This window comes from Mauremys reevesii, linkage group 11 (genome assembly GCF_016161935.1).
Source record: "Mauremys reevesii isolate NIE-2019 linkage group 11, ASM1616193v1, whole genome shotgun sequence".
NCBI lineage: Eukaryota > Metazoa > Chordata > Testudines > Geoemydidae > Mauremys > Mauremys reevesii.
This window is the reverse complement of record NC_052633.1, coordinates 27,337,202-27,343,916: the sequence shown is the minus strand read 5'-3', so window position 1 is coordinate 27,343,916 and position 6,715 is coordinate 27,337,202. Positions and strand designations below refer to the sequence as shown.

The 6,715-nt window shown below is 47.5% G+C and overlaps 1 long non-coding RNA gene across 1 annotated transcript; it reads left to right on the top strand.

The window, feature by feature from the left end:
• The first annotated feature begins 1,003 nt into the window (after positions 1-1,003).
• Positions 1,004-2,189, top strand: LOC120374302. The gene is made up of 3 exons (XR_005585994.1): positions 1,004-1,202; positions 1,287-1,364; positions 1,944-2,189. It is a non-coding gene; the product is annotated as an uncharacterized LOC120374302 (long non-coding RNA).
• Positions 2,190-6,715: the final 4,526 nt, after the last annotated feature.

Here is a 6,715-nt window from a genome sequence, read left to right as displayed (position 1 = left end):
ATGATTTAAGTCCCAATAATAGACCCAGTGCTACAGTGAATTTCACCCCTAAACCACAAATAATAGAAAATGTCATCTTAGGCCCTTATCCTGCAATGAATTCTTTACGGGCACAGCCTTGTACCCACATGGAGTCCCACTGAAGTCGGAGTCTGCCTTCGTGAAGCTCGTTGCAGGTTCAGGGCCTTAATGCTTTTACATACAAACAGTAGCTCCTGTCTTAGTGTTCACCCAGTGATATGTAAAGGTGCATATGTAAATATGAAAGGCATATGTCCTGTGTAGTTAGTATTTGTTTTTACATATTGCTTTTCTTTCCCTTTACCAAATGAATTTAATGCTTGTAAAGGTGCCAAATTAAAAGCCTGCTTCTCCACAGAATAGTCACATCAAGGGTAGTGGCATTGCAGGGTTATCTGATTGCCTTGTCAGTAGGGAATAATAATTTTCACTCCACTGAGCTGCATTTGACATTGCATTTGACTCCTCTGTTATTCACCCGTGAGGACGTAAACAGCAGAAACCTGCTTATTCATCATATGACTGTTTTTCAGTTCTCTGCCAGAGTTTTTCTCTTATTGGTATCAATGCCTTTGTTTTGCTCTTGGAAACATAGTAAGTGCATTATGAACCACATTGTCAAATGTATCTGCACATGCAAAATTTACATGCACAGTTACCTGATTTGTGTGCATAAAGTAGGCATGCACTTTCATTTCTGACATGTTTGAAAATCTGGGCCTATGCTTATAGTACATTCTGCACATCTGTGTATTTATTATATTCACATACTTCCAATTTGTACAAAAGACATCTACAGTAAAATTTGTAGCAGTATAGTAATATTTTCCTCAATAAAATTTACTTTCTTCTGTCCAATGAGTTTGTTTTTAAATGATTCATTCATCTTCATGCTAAGTATGTGATATACTCTTATTCTTATTTTTTAATACTTGTGTTGCATTGTATTGGCCCCAAACAGGAATCGAGACCCTTTGTGGCTAACTACTGAATACACACATAACGGAAGAGCCCTGCCCTGAAGAGTACAATCAAAGTATACAGCAAAAGACAACAGTTGGATGCAACAGATACACAGGAAGCACAAGGAAACAGTGAGAGGACTATGATTCGTGTAATAAGCAGCAGCCCTTGCACTCATATCCTCTGACTTCATACCCTTCTCCTCTTTACCTAATTAGGTTTGCTTTTTTCTTTTATGTTGCTATATTAATAAGAAATTCTCTTCCAGTTCCTGACAGCCATTTTTTCCTTATTTCTTTCAGTGTATTGAATGCCCTCCAGATTAACACTGGGAACTATGCAAGTTTTGTGTGCTGTGTAGAACACCCTTTGAACGTGAGGTATGAGAGCCCTACTTATGCTGCCGCATACACCAAGGGATAAGCCATGTTTCACAGAATCATAGAAATGTAGGGCTGGAAGGAACCTCAGGAAGTCATCAAGCCCCCTGCGCAGAGGCAGGACCAAGTAAACCTAGACCAGTGCTTTTCAACCTTTTTTCATTTGCAGACCCCTAAAATTTTTTGAATGGAGGTGCAGACCCCTTTGGACATATTAGACATAGTCTGTGGACCTCCAGGGGCCCACGGACCACAGGTTGAAAATCACTGACCTAGACTATTCCTGGCAGACATTTGTCCAACTTGTTCTTTAAACCTCCAGTGTGAAATTTTTTTCTAATATTTAACTTTAATCTCCTCTGCTGCAGATTAAGCCCATTACTTCTTGTCCTACCTCTAGTGGACATGGATAACAATTGCACACAGTCTTCTCTCTTTATAACAGCCCTTAACATATTTGAAAACTGTGATAACATGCCCCCCCCAGTCTTTTCTCAAGACTAAACATGCTCAATTTTTAAAATCTTTCTTCATAAGTCAGGTTTTCTAAACCTTTTATCAATTTTGTTGCTCTCCTAGACTCGCTCCAATTTGTCCCTAAAGTCTGACACCCAGAACTGGACACAGTACTCCAGCTGAAGTCTTACCAGTGATGAGTAGACCAGGACAATTATCTCTCATATCTTACATATGACACTTCTGTCGATCCAATATCATTCTGGGATGTGATTTTTCACAGCTGCATTTTTACATTGTTGACTCATATTTAATTTGTTATTCACTCTCACGGCCAAATCCTCTTCAGCAGTACTACCACCTAACCATTCCCCCCAGTTTGTAGTTGTGCATTTGATTTTTCCTTCCTAAGTGAAGTACTTTGCACTTGTCTGTATTCAATTTCATCTTGTCAATTTCAGACCAATTTTCCAATCTGTCAAGGTTCTTTTAAATTTAAAGCCTGTCCTCTAAAGTGCTTGCAATTCCTCCCATGTTGGTGTCACCTGCAAATTGTATAAGCATATTCTCCACTACATTATCCAAGTCATTAATAAAAATACTGAATAGAACCAGACACAGGACTGACCCTGTGGAACCTCACTACCTAAGTCCCTTTCAATTTAACAGAGAACCATTGACAACCACTCTTTGAACTACAACTACGATCCTTCAACCCGTTGTGCCCCCACTTTGTAGTCATTTCATCTAGACCACATTGTCCTGGTTTGTTTATAAGAATATCATGTGGGACAGTCAAAAGCCTTACTAAAATCAAAATATCACATCTGCTACTGCCCCCACCCCACTTACTAGGCCAGTAACCCTGTCAAAGAACAAAATTAGGTTGGTTTGGCATAATTTATTCTTGATAAATCCATGCTGGCTATTCTTTAAAACCCTATTATCCTCTGGGTCCTTACAAATTGATAGTTTAATCATTTATTCCAGTATCTTTCAAGGTATCAAAATTAGGGTGACTGGTCTATAATTCCCAAGGTTCTCTTTGTTCCCCTTTTTAAAATATAGGTACTATGTTTGTCCTTCTCTAGTCCTCTGGGACCTCATCCATCCTCCAAGTTCTCAAAGATAATTGCCAACAGTTCCAAGATTCCTTCAGCTAGTTCCCTAAGTACCCTAGGATGAATTTAATTGGACCCTGCTGATTTGAATACATCTAACTTATCTCAATATATCCTGGAGTTCTCCAGGTGAAGGAGCAGCAAATACAGGACCCTTGGGGTAAGTGGCTGTCTGTAGAGTGTGGGGGTTACTTGCTGTGTGCTGAGCTTGTGTTTGTTTGTCTGTCTGTTTGTTTGAAGGACTGTGTGCTGTGGCTGGCAGTTGGAAGCTGTGAGCTTCAAAGTAAGGTTTGAAAGCTAGAAGCCTCTGTTAATTGGCTGAGCCTTAGTCAGTGGGTGGGCTATCAAAAAGGCCAGGGCTTTATAAAGCAGTGAGCAAGTGACCAGGGCTGCTAAAAGACGGTTACTCACCATAGTAACTGTTGTTCTTCGAGATGTGTTGCTCCTATCCATTCCAGTTAGGTGTGCACGCCGTGCGTGCATGGCTCTTCGGAAGATTTTTACCCTAGCAACTCCCGCCGCTATAGCACAGGATATATACCCCAGCCGGCCCATCCCTCAGTTCCTTTCCTTGCGCCGGCCCGAGTGTGGGAAGGAGGGGTCTGGAATGGATAGGAGAAACACATCTCAAAGAACAGTTACTATGGTGAGTAACCGTCTTCTCTTCTTCTTCGAGATTGCTCTTTCCAGTTCCAGTTAGGTGATTCCCAACGTGAACGTGGCGTGTGTGGTGGGGTGATGTCATGATGTGCAGGAATGCAAACAAAGGCTGCATCAGCTCTGGACTCTTGGACCAAAGAGGCAATGATCTGGATAGAGGACCAGGTAGTAGCACCCACACATCTGAGAGAGAGTATGAAGGCAGGGAAGAAGGCAGCAGAGCCTGCTGTGGAATGTGCAGTAAGGTAAGTATGGAACATATGGCACAAACAAACAAGAGAGGTGCTGATGTCACACATCATTGAATGAAATCCTCTAGGAGGAGACAGGTATGCCCTTCTGTCCGGCATGCCGGATGAAGGTTTTGGGGGGGCGTTACGAAGGGGGCTTTCGCTATAGATTATTAGATAGCGGACACCCAAGGGAAACAAGGTGCTCAATTGTTGCTCTCTGCTCAAAGAGGAGTGAGGGAAGAAGACCAGAAGGAAGATATCCTGGTAGATATAAAGGCCGACACTCCCCGTAGGGAGGGGTCGGACGTGGTAAAAAACCCTGTGTTGAGGAAGACACACACAGTACCTGGGCCTATTGTGAGAGTCTGAAGGTCTGAGACTGGCCTGGCAGGAAAGGCTACAGGAAAACTATCTTGCAGGACAGGTATATCAAGGAGCATGTTGACATTGGCTCGAATAGGGCAGTCATAAAACTGGTTAGAACCAGATTGAAGAGGCAGGTTTATGGTGGGGCCCCACTGGGTTATAACGCGCGCTCCAAGCCTGAGGAACCAGATGGAATGGAGGCGGGACCTCTGATGGGAGAAAAGCGTGTTTGTTGGGCAGCAGGGAGAGCGGCTCCACTTGGCCAAATAACCGGTGGAAGATTTCCTTACCCGGAGAGAATCCTAGAGGGCAGAGGGGCAACACAGCGTAACTCGGATCGGTTTGTTGCCAGAGGAGCCCTGCTGTGAGGTGCAGGGATTACAAGACCGGGTGGTGAAGGCTGTGATGTCGTGGGGTCTGGGCCAAGGGGCCAGTTGCTACCGACCAGTGTAGCAACATGGTGTACCAGTGCTGTCCGGTACTGCTGCTGGAGGCATGATCGCAGTCAGGCGGCCTGCTCTCAGAGAATTGGACGGGACCGGAGCGGGACTCGGGGGGAAGAAACATTGCGTGTTTCGCGGCAGAAGAAACGCTTCCCTTGGCCAACTTTACTTGCCGGTGGAAGATTTCCTACCCACCCGGAATCCTAGAACGAACGACGCAACAGAAACGCCGGATCGGTTTAGCCACGCAGGAGCCCTGCTGTGAGGTGCAGGACCGGTGGACCGAGTGCCGGAATTCCCGGTGCGGGGTGTCATGGGTTGAGGGGGCCAAGAGGGTAACAAGGTACATGGTGTATGGTGTAGGTGTACCAGTGCTGTCGCTGGATCAGGATCAGGGGAGCTGCAGTGATGCTGCAGGACCCCGGACCAGAGGAACATTGGAAAGCGTGCGGCAGATGGCTGATCCACGGCCTCAGGAAAATCCTCAAGACCGAGCCTGGGAGGCCTTGGGGAGCGGAGATTCTCTCTCTCTCTTCCGTTCGCGAGGGAGGGCTATTGGGGAAAGACCCACCCACTTCACTCGAAAGAAAGGAATAGATAAAGACCACTTGTGAGACACCACTTGTGAGACAGGAAGGATCTGCTGAGGCGATCCGCCAGCTGGTACACAAGTACAACTGCTCTCACTCTCGGACATCTCGGACATTGATGTGCTCGCTCCACGGCCCCAGGAAAATCCTCTCCAAGACCGACAGGAGAGAGAGTGGGGGAGAGGAGAATTCTCTCCTTTCCGTTTCGCGCGAGGCGGGAGGGCTATTTGGGAAAGACCCACTTCTGGAAAACGGAATAGATAAGCCGGAGGGAAAACGCCTTACTTGGACAGGGAAGGATCTGTTGAGAGATCCACCATCTGAATCCAGCCTGACATGTACCAGACTGCTCTCAGCTCGGACATTGAGATGTAAGCTCTTGCGACCGAAGGCCGAGTGCGAAACTACGCCAGGTGTGCACCCCCCGAGAGATGGGCTGTCTGTCATGAGGGACCCGAGGGGTGAAATGAACAGCCTCCTGACTGGACCAGGTGCTGACTCGGTCGAGGAGCGTTGCAGACAGCCATGTGACCAGGGCCTAGACACAGTGTGGCAGCCGCAGTTGGCGGTGAATAAGCGATAGAAGTGAGTGTACCCGAAGCCTGGCAGAAAGGGGGCTGAGAGTAGTAGGTTCCATGGGTCTAGAGGAGTCCAGGGCCCTTCCCCATCCTTCCCTTCCAATGTGTGGAAATAGCGTTGTTTTTCGTTTGAGGCTCAGGCCCTGAACTTGCGTGAGTAGGTGTCGATGCCCACACCCTCCCTGACGGGCCGGGTGTCACTCGTCTGTATTCGACGGTGGCGAAGAAAGGCGCGACTACAGCCATGTACTTTGAATACCCCTGGGCTGTATGGGAGGCCACCGGGAGGGGCTTATGACTGGGGACTAACGATGGCCCCCAACCCTTCTGTGGTTCTGTGTGAAGAGAAATGGCGGTCGTGAAAAACACGCCCTTCTTATCGAGGGCGGCGCATCATCTCCGGATGGGAGTCCCAGGATGACAGTGCGCTGCTTCCAATGCATCATCTGCATCGGAGTTTGAGTTGTTGAGGTCTAGTCTGAGTCTGGGTCCTCCCCCTTCTTCTCTCTCTTCTGTTAGGTTTTAGGCCTAGCTCCGCTCCTGTAGAGGAAGCGAGGAGCGTCCTGGAAGGCACAGAGAGAATGTCCAAAGAAGAGGGTCAGAGGAGGGGGTGGATGGGAGGTGGGCCATTGCCCCTCAGGGGACAGGAAGGACTAATGGGGGCTGATGTCCACGGGTCCGTATGTCCCGCCCACGCCCCGCCCACTGGCGCTGTGTTGTCAAGCGGCAGGCAGAGGCGAGCAGCGGAGGCTGGGGACGGCAACGCCGCGCTGAATCACCGGCGTGTGCATGCCAAGAGAGAGAGAGCAAAGTGACCCTGCTGCCTTTTTTTTTTTTGCCCAGTAGCTTCAGTTTCAGAGAACAGGCTTGCCTTTGAAGGCAAGCCCTGCATAGTATGCCTTCC